The sequence below is a fragment of the Artibeus jamaicensis genome, unplaced genomic scaffold (assembly GCF_021234435.1).
Source record: "Artibeus jamaicensis isolate MK-2021 breed Jamaican fruit bat unplaced genomic scaffold, CSHL_Jam_final contig_452, whole genome shotgun sequence".
Classification (NCBI taxonomy): domain Eukaryota; kingdom Metazoa; phylum Chordata; class Mammalia; order Chiroptera; family Phyllostomidae; genus Artibeus; species Artibeus jamaicensis.
In genome coordinates, this window is record NW_026521837.1 from 12,801,784 (window position 1) to 12,814,917 (window position 13,134).

A 13,134-nucleotide genomic window follows, 5' to 3' on the forward strand; every position below is an offset into this window, starting at 1 on the left:
CACATAATGATCATCATGTTCTTGCTGTGAAGGATGTTGAGGTTCACATGTTGTGGGAATTAATCTCATAAATAGAAGCATAAGCTGTGAATGAGAAGATTCCATGTGACTTGTCTTCAGTCAGTTTTTAGTTCTTTTAAATTGTTTATGGGAAATGCTAAACCTGTAGCACAAAATGTGGTCAAATCTCAATTGCAGCATTGTGTTGAATCTGCTTCATAAATATATTTTAAGTCTATTTTATTGATTATGCTATTACTGTTGTCCCATTTCTTTCTCCCCTTCATACCCCTCTGCCCTGCAACACCCTCCCACAAGCATTCCCCCACCTTAGTTCATGTCCATGGGTCATACATAAAAGTTCTTTGGCTTTTCCATTTCCCATACAATTCTTAACCTCCCCGTGTCTATTTTGTACCTACCAATTGTGCTTCTTATTCCCTGTATCTTTTCCCCCATTCTCCCCTCTCCCTCCTGATGACCACCGATGTAATCTCCATTTCTGTCATTCTGTTTTTCTTCTAGTTGTTTGCTCAGTTTGTTTTTGTTTCTGTTTTTAGGTTCAGTTGTTGATAGTTGCAAGTTTGTTGTCATTTTACTGTTCATAGTTTTGATCTTTTTCTTAGATAAGTCCCATTACCATATCATATAATAAGGGCTTGGTGATGATGAACTCCTTTAGTTTTACCTTATGTGGGAAGCAGTTTATCTGCTCTAAAATGCTAAATGACAGCTTGGCTGGATAGAGTAATCTTGGATGTAGATCCTTGTCTTTCATGACTTGGAATACTTGTTTCCCCGCAAGGTTTCTTTTGAGAAATCAGCTGATAGCCTTATGGGAACTCCTTTGTAGGTAACTCTCTCCTTTCCTCTTGCTGCTTTAAGATTCTCTCTTTGTCTTTAACCTTGGGAACAATGATGATGTGCCTTGGTGTGTTCCTCTTTGGGCCCAACTTCTTTGGGACTCTCTGGGCTTCCTGGACTTCCTGGAAGTCTATTTTCTTCAATAGATTGGGGAAGTTTTCCTTCATTATTTGTTCAAATAAGGTTTCAATGTTTTACTCTTCCTCTTCTCCTTCTGGCACACAGATGACTTGGATGTTGGAATGTTGAAAGTCCCAGAGGTTCCTAAGCCTCTCCTCATGTTTTAAAAAATCTTGTTTTTTCATTCTGTTCTGGGCGAATGTTTATTTCTTCCTTCTGGTCCAGATTGTTGATTTGAGTCCTGGTTTCCTTCCCTTTACTGGTGGTTCCCTGTACATTTTCCTTTATTTTACTTTGCATAGCCTTTACTTTTTCCTCTATTTTGTGACCATACTCAACCAATTCTGTGAGCATGCTGATTACTAGTGTTTTAAACTCAGCATCTCATAGATCCACTATATCTTCATTGCTTAGTTGTATTTTTAGAGTTTTGATATGTCCTTGAATTTGGGCCTAATTTCTTTGTCTTTGTGCACCCATTACATTGTAAGGGGTGGAGCCTTAGGCATTCACCAGGGCGGGGCAACCCACATTGCTGCCCTGTGGCACTGTATGTTGGAGAGGGATCTAAGAGGGAACAATTCTCCTTGCTCAGCTGTCGGCTGGCTTTCAGTCACTTTCCCTGCTACCCACAAGCAAATTGGGTTCTTCCAGTGCAGATTCCCAGGTTTGGCGTGTTTGTGTACATTCTAAGACTTTATGGGTCTCTCCAGTGAACTCTCCTGTGTGGCTGGAAATTTTTCCCATTGCCTTAAACCCCACAGGTTTTTATAAACAGAGGTTTTGAGGCTTTCTTTTCTTTCACTGGAACACTGGGTTGTATAGTCTGTCCTGCACACAAATGTGGGACTGCCCGATCTGCCAGCCAGTGGCTTGCCCACGCAGTCCACTAGCCATCACCTTGCCATGTGCCCTTTCCACCCCAGCTGTCCATTTCTGCCCCTCCTACCGGTCTGAAGGAATGTTTCTTCTTTAACTTTTTGGTTGTGGGACTTTCCTATAGTTCAATTTTCTGGCAGTTCTGGGTATTTTTTGTTTTAAATTTATTGTTGTTCTTATTTTGGCTGTGTGAGGAGGCAAAGTGTGTTTACCTATACCTCCATCTTGGCCAGAAGTCCTGCTTCATAAATTTTAAAATGTATATATAAAATATGATGCTAAGAAAGCAGGTCATTTGGAAGCCATTGAGACTATCTAGTGTTGAAAAAGTAGACTCAGCAGAGCCATCTTTAAATATAAATACAACTTTGAAAATAATAGAATTAAATTTTTTCTATAATTGAGAAGTAGGATTGATACTGAAAGTAAAAACAGTAGGTATTTGTCTTATTATAAGAGTTAATTTTAAAGTCTTGTTTTTTGGTAATGGAATAAGTTTGCCTCATGAAATTTGCCTCATGAGATTGTGAGCTACTCATGTTGGAACTATGTAAGTCAATTTTATTTTAAAAATGTTGTAAAGCATAGTAAACTTTAGAATTCCTATATATTTAAGGTACTTGTAGTACTTTGAAATTTCTTTTATAATTCTAAAATTCAGTGTTTCGTATATATTTTGTTAAGAAAATGTCTTTATTTTTATGTATGGTAACAAGACTATTTTAATTTGAAATGCATTTTTATTTATTCAAACAACAAATATTTATTCAAACAACAAATAAGGAGCAGTTGCTATGTGCCAAGGGTGGTATTATGTACTGGGGAAGAGTGGAGAGGCAGGCTAGACATAGTATCAGTCTTATGGAAATCAGAGAACAGTAGAGGAAGACATTACTAAATATATAAACAAACACGCTATTACAAACTCTGCCAAATGGTATGAGGAAAAGGCACGGCACTGTGACCTTATTTCAAATGATGAGCTACTTTCCATTTCACCATTACTATCTAGTGCAGCCCACACCACCTCTTACCTGAAGTATCCCCAGCCTACTAACTTATGCTGCCGTCTAAACCTTTCTCAGCTTTGCAAGAATAATGTCCTCAAAATGTAAATCAAATTATACCTCCACCTTCCCTGACATCCCACAATGTTTTGATTGCTTTAAAAATAAAGACCCCTATCACGAACAGGGCCTAGAAATGTTTTTATAGTGTAGTTCATGTCTATCTCAAAGAAATCACAAACAGTCTCCATTTTCGGTATTCCAGCCTCTCTGAGAATTTTCAGCAAAGAACCATTGGTCATTTATTATCTTCTGCAACTGGGCCTTTGCACAAGTTGTTCTCTCTCTTCACTAAGGTCTTTACCCATTCTTCCTTCCCTAGATAACCCACTACGTGTAAATTCACATGTTGCCTTCTTATACACAATCAGAAGTCTTTCTCTTCCTTACTTAACAAATATTGATGGAGATCCCAAGCATTATTCTAAGTATACTATAGGAACAAACAAAACAGAGGGACTTGACAGAGAATAAACAAAGATTCCTGCTAATTTATAATATACCTAGAAAGTTAAACCATCATCTAGATGCTTAGATTATGTAGTTGATTTCATTGAATATACAACTGTATCCTCACAGTTATTTCCATGCAAAAATTTCTAATAATCCCTAGAAATATCGGATTAGAAGGAAGACTATATAAAAGTGGTTCTTTGAGCCCTGGCTGGTGTGTGTGGCTCAGTGCATTGAGTTCCAGCCTGTAAACCAAAGGGCTGCTGTTTTGATTCCTAGTCAGAATACATGTGTGGCTTGTGGACCAGGTCCAGAATGGGGGATGTGCAAGAGATAAGCACACACTGATGTTTCTCTCCCTCTTTCTCCTTCCCTTCCCCTCTCTCTAAAAATAAATAAAAAATATTTTCCAAAAATTGGTCTTTGACACAAACACATGCTGTTTGCCGTGTGATTTCATCACTTAGTAGGTAGCATTCTAGCATACATACATGCACATGCATATTTTATGTGTCTATATACAGGGTGAGGTAAAAGTAGGTTTATAGTTGTTCCTATAGAAAATAATACAATAATTAATAAATAATAATACAAGAAAAAACTTTTGCATATTCACAACTGTAAACCTACTTTTGCCCCCAATATATTAGTATTTACTAATATGCATATTATATTATACATATGTATATGTATATTATTTATGACACCATACATAGATTTTATATTGTTCTCCACAGAAGAATGCAAATTAATAATTTACCTTGAAAGTATTAAGAAATTTATTCAAAATTATTTTCATTATTAGAGAAATTAAACTAATGATTTTATAGATAATGATTATAAAACTTACTCTCAAAGCAATAGGTAAATAATTAATTATGCTAGGAAGCCTTTATTTATCACATTTTATTGTGGTGAGCATGAAAGGAGGCTTTTACAAATTAGGACTCCCCCTCACTGGTCTGAGGAATTCAGTCCACCTAAAGAGACAACATAAATAAAACAATATGAGGCAGTGTACCCACAAAGCACAACGAAGTATAATAAAAAGTGAACATAAAAGAAGAAAACAAGGCAACTTTTCCTCACCCCAATTATTTTCAACACATTTCCTTATTCAGCAAGATAATAGCCAAGTCCAGCCATGAATTTATGTTGCATTAGATAAAATTTACTAGCACGGATGATTTCTGCAAAGAAATAACTGCTAGCTAGTGTTTTGTATCACTCAAAAAAAGAAAATGTAGAGGCAGCAACCTGGAATCTCTAGGAAGCTTCTGGGCACATTTGATTGTGATTGTATTCTCTTATGATCAGGATATCTCAGTTTGAAGGTTTTGCAAGTTATGGATCTTAGGAGAAAAAATAACAGTTCAATGAGAGTTCCTCCTGTGTAGCTCACCAAGGTGAGGAAAAGGTCAAAGGCAGTCCAGTGCATTTGCGGCTGCTTGGAAAGTAGCTGTGTCAGGGGAGTCAGCGACCAGAGAGGATCTGCTGGTGGTAATTGCTGCTCTGCTGTCTTTGTCACCCTGATGGTGGGGAAAGCCGAGATCTTGGAGCAATGGATTGAGGAAATACCATGAAATGAAAGAACCACTGGTCTGGATCAAACTACAGTCAGTAAAAATGGAAAATAAACTTCCATGTGTTTGGCCTTTAGCAGCCTCAGAGACTTCAAATAACATTTTCCCAAATTGCTTTTGAGTCCTTTATAGTTGTCATGCTTTTTCTTTGGGTCACTTGATAGTTTAGAAAACTGCAAGCAGTTGTGAAATAGCATAAAAGGGATGTAGTATATATGTAGTTATTTTTTCTTAAATGCTACTTAATCCAGTAAAATTTAGGCCTAGGGGACATGGTAATTTTAAAAAGTCATCAATTTTTACTTCCCAGGATATGGATAATGTAAGTACTCTAAAAATATATCTATTTGCTTCAGGATTGGCCAAAACAAACTTGTTTCCATTGGCCTACATATTGTTTTCATAAGGCTCAATCTCATCAGCTGAACAAGTTAGCATTACTCTAGGTTTCAGGTATTATTTATGCTAAATGGTTTTGTATGTAGGGCTCACAGTTTAAAAGGGTGCACTCTGTAATATTAAATAATATGAAAAATGAATGCTGAGAACAGAATTTAAATTTGAAAAAAACTAACATGCTGACAACTGACAAACGGCCCAATTAACATTACAGATATTTTACCAAATTGCAAAATGAAAAACAAACAAACGAAAATTTACTTATTATTGGAAGCAAAGTTTAGAAGTTCATAAAAATTATTTTTCCTATTTTAACAAAAGGACTTAGTATTATATTTTTGAATTGTTTACCTTTGGTGGTTTAAAGAAAGCATGTGATATGTACTAGTGATCTAATGATTTAGGTGAGTTTATTGAAGAGATTTCATGTAAATTGGACATATTATATATCTTGAATCACTTTGTGCCATTGACTCAGTCTCTAAGTTTTTGAGAGCAGGTTGTCTGGCCCATTGTTGGAACCCCTAGAAGCTAGACAGTTGTGGGCACACAGCAGATTCGTAGATGTTCAAGGCATTTTTGTTGAAGGTATGGATGATGGTCATAAAAAAAAGTGAGCACAGAAAAGGAAAATATGTCTCGGAATCGGAAGCATTCTGGGTAGACTGTCAGTGAGATTGAGTTCAGGATGATGAAAACAGGATTTTTCCAAATTGATCATTTAACATGAATATAAGATGTTATAATTCTCCCAAATAATATTTACAATTAGCTCTATAGGAAAGAGTAAGTTATAAAAAATGTGCTTTGAAGATAAATATAAAAGTACTTATGTACCTTCAGTCATAGTTAAAGGGAATTACTTAAAAAGAGCATATCAGTTTTTTTTTCTGTTTTGGGAAATTGCTCTTTGGCTAGAAAAGTAACCAGGAGAAAATGAATAAAAAGGTGGTGAATCTGCAGCAAAACTGCAGCACAGCATAGTTGGTTTCCCTGCTTTTGTCAAAATTTTTTACTAAAGATCAGTTTGTTCATTCTTCACTCCTTCTTTCCTTCCTCTCTGTCTTACCTTACTCAAATGACGCACTCCGAACATCCACTACCAGAATTTGGACAAGCATAAGGGACTTTGGGGGGACTACTTATTTTAATAAATGTTCAGGATATGTCTCAGTGAAATATAGAAATTTGGAAATGAAGGAGATCCAGAAAGATGCAATTCCCTTATTTTCCTTCACTTGATCATGACCTTTACAGTCTCTCTCTCCTACCACACTTTTGCACTAATCCTGAAATATCTAGTGTCCATAATAGACACCTTTCTTGATTCTCTACATTTTCTTGGTCCTTTCGTTACCTTTATTGAACAAAAAATATTTTTTTATCATTTCATTAGGTTTATCCAAACCTCTAAAGGGTATCAGGACAGCTTTAAAAGGTGTCATATTAATAAGTCCAGTGTTAAGTCTTGTTCAAACCTTAACTGTTTGTCATATGTTTTAGAGCCACAGCTTCAATAATTTTCTAATTCTTAAGGAACACTCTTTTCCAGAAAATAATGCCACACTTTGTGGAAAACATCAGACTGTTTCTCAATTTGTTGGTACTGGCTAGCTTTCCTGGAAGTGCATCCTCCGAGAGCCCGATTTCTGGAAATGACCTTAGAGCACCAGAGCACCAGGATCGATTCTCCTTTTGTCACTAAGATTTTGTCGGGGGTTATACCTAAGCAAGAAGGTGCCAGACTCTTTAAAAATCTCAAAGGTTGCCATGGTTAAATGATATTGGACTGCTCAGTGCCAGGATTTTTTAAGTAGGTTCATCTACAAAATCAATATGGACACAAGACATTTACTGCATTATTTCATTATACATCCATACCTCAAACGTTTAGCATGTTGTCAGAAATAATACTTTGAGCTCTTAAACCTTAGCCAAATGTAAAAACTGGAACTTACAGAAAATTAAATCTCTAGTGAACCAATACATCAGATTACATGATTTTTGTTTCTATTTATTCCAGTGAACTCATGAAAAGTAAAGGGCCAATAAAAATTACTTACAATGTGAGTAGAATTTCAAAAAGTGTGCCAAATAACAGGAGTATTTTTGGAAGGGTCACTGACCATATAAGAGCATCAATTAAATGGAATATCTGGTTGACTTAATAACAACAAAAAGCAAATAAAGAAAAGAAGAAGGAAAAAAGGGACACTTACAGAAGGTGGCGTTAGGAAATATATTGATTTGAACTAGTCATTCCTGACAGTTTCCAGGCTTTTGTGAAACGGATCACGCAGGACAGATGTGTAGTAATAAAGTGGCTGTCATAAAGGATGTGTGAGGGCTAAAGAGTGGTGTGAATTGTGCAGTCCGACTAGTAATAATGTTGTCTTACTGGGGGTGTGACGGGCGAGTGCCTGAAGCGCGTTCATCTGTGAGAGAAAACCACATACTAGATAAAAGCATATTTCATTTGCCTTGACCATGAAATGTAGGTACAGATGAAACCAAAATGCCTAAATGAAGAGTACAACATCAGTTATGTAAATATTAAGCCTTATAAAGTTTCCCTACTCAAAACACACCTTTCTGGATAACCAACGTTTATCTAGTATAGGCATGTAGTAGGGTTAGAAAACAATACAAAAATAAAACCAAAAAAGCACCTATTACATCATGTTTTATGTAAATATTCATTAGGCTATATTTTATTTTTTGGCTACACTCTATAGGTTTGTCTAAGTATTTGAGTTGCGTAAATGATTTTCCCCAATGTGTTCTAATTTAAATTATGTTGGAAAATATGTCCTATCAGCAAGATAGAATTTATAGGACGTTTTTATGACCCAATTTAGTGTATAATCAAATACTTTTATTTTACAAAAACATTTTTCAATGCCTCTTTCTCCATCCTAAGAATTCAAATTCAATTATTTAAAATTATTAAGCTACTCATATATATATATGAGTTTATATATACATACATACATATACATATATATATATACACACACACACATATGAATACACTCAATGAAAATAGACTCAACTGATCACCTTGTTATTTATGTTGAAATTTTAAGGAGAAAAATCACAAGAAATAAGTAGATGTCAGAAAATTAGGTTTTTCACACACCTATTTTAATTTAAAAAGAATATTTCTAAGATCTGGGGTTAATATATACACAGCCTGACTTTCTACAACTTTTGTTTCTACACTTTAATTAAATTTGATGCCTACTCTTAACTTTTAGAATATTAAGATCTATCAAAATGCCATTTTTTGAATATTACAAAACAAAAAGATATATTATTCCTATGCCTTATCCACATGAAAAATATATTGAGTATGATAAAAGGTGATAAGAATATTATATTATAATACTGAATATAATCTTTAAAAACAGTGATGCTGCTACTGTGGTTAGAAAAAAAATAAATTTCCCTCCGTGGGTAATAAGTCCGTGTTTGTTTGATGAAGCAGTATTAATATTTTGATAAGAGCAAGGTTTAATATGTAATTTTAGATGATCAAAAACTTGTATCAGTGTTTGTTTGATGAAGCAGTATTAATATTTTGATAAGAGCAAGGTTTAATATGTAATTTTAGATGATCAAAAACTTGTCCTTTTTTGAGCAGCATATTACTCTTACCAAAGGCATTTTTTCTTCTCTTTGGAGATGCTCTGCCTCTTGAAAAAGTGAGTGTGCATAAAGCTGATGGCACAAGTCCGTGAGGCTGGAGCTCTGTATTATACAAGCTAAGTGATGATCTTGCTATTCATTGAAATTTAAAGCAGGTTAAATATTACATATAGCAGCAGTTGATTGTGATTTTCATTCATATAATCTTCATTCTTTTCATGGCAAACATGTGAAAGTTCACTTTCCTAATTTCCTAGGAAGGCACTGGAGTGGTGCTGTCTTTTGATTGTTTAATCATGTTATCTCTTCTCCAGTGTATAGTGTATACAGAAACAGTTAAGAAATAAACTGTTGAGTCTACAAGAGAAAGACTAGCAGATTATTATGAAATTATGTGATTATAAAATTGGTATTTTGGTATTTTACCGCATTAGTGACTCATAAATTTACAATGGATTCAGTGAGAAAATCATCTGAGAATAACCAGAAGTAAGTTTATACTTGCTTAGTAACTCAAAATTTCTCTGCTCCCTGTGATCTTCAGTTTGTAATTTGGTCATACTCCCTTCTTCAGTCTAACCCATCCTATAGAAGTCAAATCTCAATAATCTGTACTGGCAGGAAGTGTGAGGAGATCTGAATTGTGAAACTAGTTGGCCCTTGGAGGTAAGATGTTTGCGTACACTGAGAGGAAGGAGATATGAATAAGAGATCAGTCAGATGAGTATTGCTATGATGACTCTACACAGCTATAATTATATAATGAATCATTAGGTTTCCTTGAGAACATCTAAACAAGTACTACATTATGTTAATGCTTTAATATAGAAGCAAAGGTATTTGAGGTAGAAACTTGATTTTGTTAAAATTTCTCACACCCTTTGCTGGCCCCCTATCCTAAAGCTAAACCCCCCATTCCACCTCCCTTGCCATTTCAAATGCTCTTTTTTTTCTATTATTCATTTCAAATATAATTTCACCTTTAAGTCTCCCATGGATTTTTTCACGTATGCTTTGAGCTCTCTTGAAACACCATAAGATGTGCTTTATAAATATCAGTCCATTTACTCCCTAAAACCACTCTGCTGTTGATACCATCCTGTTTTATAAATCAGGAAATTGAGATCTAGTGAGATTAAATTATTTGCCCAAATTTATGCACCAGAAGTTGTTGGAGCCAGGAATTAATCTCATCAGTCAGACTCTAAAACTTATAGTCTTACCAGTACACAAACTTTTAACATTTAAACTCCCAGGCTTCACCCAAGAGAAAATCATGGTACTTCATAAACAGCATTAAGATTACTCATAAGTGGAACCTAATCCACAAAACAAATAAGTAAGTAAAATATAACCAGAGTCATTGAAATAAAGAACAAACTGACAGTAACCAGAGGGTGGGGGAGAGGGATAATGGGGGAAAATGGAGGAAGGGCCATCAAGGAACATGTATAAAGGACACGTGGACAAAGCCAAAGCCGGGTAGGATTGAGGGGGGGGTGGGGATGGGTGGGGCAAGGGGGTGTAGTGAGGGGAAATCAAGGCAACTGTACTTGAACATTATAAAAATAATATTTAAATAAATTAAAAGACATATTATCAAATTAAAAAAGTGCTTGCTAAGTACCTTAGATGAACTGTCTGTAGCTGAAGAGATGATTAAGACATAGGAATTTCAGGTTAAGTCCTGCTTGTGCGAATTACTTAAAGGCTCCATGTTTCAGTTTATTCATCAATGTGGTGTAGTTGTGTTCACCTCATGAACCATTGTGAAGATTCATTTGAAACCCATTGTAGTAGTACCTGGCACAGTGAAAAAGAGGTTTTAGAAAGGGCTGTGCTATTTTTAGGAACAGAGTCCTGTGCCACTTGGGAAAGTTTAGTGTGTCGAAATTTTAAAATATAATTGAAGAGACAAAAGACTGATGTACAAAATGATTTAGGAAAATTCTAGTCATGTTAAAATTATATGTGTGTGTATATATATATATATATAATTCTAAATGATGACTAGTAACAAAGTAATGAGAGAGAGATTAGGTATTACAGAAGATTTCTGGGAGCAGGTACATTGCAATATTTTAAAGGGTTAAGTAGTTCTTCAGATTAAGGGTATGGGAGTTAAAGAAGAGGCAGGAGAGGCACTAAAAAGGAATTAGAGGGCCCAACTGAGATGGAACCTTGAGGTGTTTCTACTTTATCTACCCTTCGAGTCCAATAATAATTAATAATGGTTTAGTGTTTTCTAGGTGCCAGGACTATTCTAACAACTGTGCTGAGTCCCACCACAACTACATGAGGGAGGTTCTATTCTTGTTTCCTTTCCATTGGTAAGGACATCGAGGTACAGAGATGCTGATTGCCTTGCCTAGAGTCACACACACAGGGAGCAGCAGATCCAGAATTCCACAGCCAGGATTTCCAACTCAGGCAGTCTGTTTCCAGATTCTATAGAGCTTCCAGAGAGGCACTTAACACCCCCCCCCGCCCCCCGCCACGGGAGGGTGCCATGTTGGAGCATAATTTAAGATGAAGGAGCAGAAATGGGTGAAAATTGTTATGTTGATTGTGAGTTAAACCCAAATGCTTCCTGCTTAGTTCCTAAGAATCAGAGGATCTGAAGCCTATCTTTGGGATGTAAACCTTGTGGGGATTGACTAGGAATTTTGCTGCAGAAAATAATGAGCAAATTGGATTAAAGGACTAACTCCCACCTCAGAGAAAATCAAAAAGAATGTACAGTTCAGAGAAGAGGGGATGAACGAGAAATGTAAATTGCATTACAGAAATCCACATAACTGGGGTCAGGATGACGCTTGGAGAGGAATTTAGATGGAAGAAAGGATACTTTACCTAAGATTTAGTAATGAGATACAGATGGCAGATTGAGGGGGAAAATAGGAAAAAAAAAGAAGGGAACAGAGAAAAGCCAGGCATCACTTTGAAAACCCTGGGGTTTCAGTCAGAGGAGCTGGTGATGGGAAAGTGCCATCAATTGTAGGCAGAATTAAAAAGCTAAGCTGAGGGCGACTTTAACTCAGCTATGAAATACATTTTTCTTGGAGCAGCTTTTATATCAGTGTTAAGTGTTTCCAAACACAGATTTTAATAAAGTATTTGTTGAAAAATAAGAGTAATAAAAATGCTTGAAAGAGTATGAAAAAGGGACACTGAGTTTACTTGATGTGGGAAAAATAAGGCTCGAAAGTGACAAGAATTTTCATATACAGAATTTGTATATATATGAATATATATATGTATATATGTAGTGATCAATTTGTCATTTGCAATGAAAGCAGAACAAGAAAAATTAGAGGTAAAAGTGGTATTAAAAACAAGATCTGAAAATTATGAAAAGCAGCTTCTCTATATGCATACCACTAAACATTGAATTTGTATCTGTCTGACATAGTTTTGTACTTTTCAGGAAGAGTAATCTGCTATATCCTTCTGTTCATTTAGTGTTGTACCTCTGGGTTTGTAATGGGGTGCAGAGCATGGGTCCCCTGATAATAGGGGGACACCCACACAATCTTTCTAACTTGACATTTAAACTTCACATATAAATAACTAATCCTACAAAGGGATTGAGGCAGGGAACAGTGCAAAGTACAGTTTTAAGACACATTAGGTAACAAAGGCAAGTTAACAGCCTGTGTCTTCCTGAAGGAAAGATCTCAGAAGCTTCAGAATTGTGTAGGTGATGGTGGGAACCTGAAGTGACTTGTGACAATGTCAGGCCAAATGCCCTCCACGGATGCCTGTGAATCACTGGGAACACTTGCCCTGACTAAAGATGGCAGCTGAGAGAGGAGCTGTCAGAGAGAGTCGGAGACACTGGGGAGCTGACAAAATAGTGGACATTAATGCACCATAGGAAAAGGCGGACATGAGGTCATGCAGAAAGTTCTATATAAGCATTTAAATTAGACTGGGCTGCCACAAAGTCTGGAGGTCAGCAGTTCTGCCTGGAGGTGTGCCACTGTTACAGAACAAGGGACCAAGGGAGGTATGATATACTATCCCTGAAAGGACCCCTCCCACTAGGTTCCTTTGTCCCCCACCAAAGGAAAGACCATATCTCAATGCCAGAGATTTGTGTAAAGGAAACAAAATGTTTA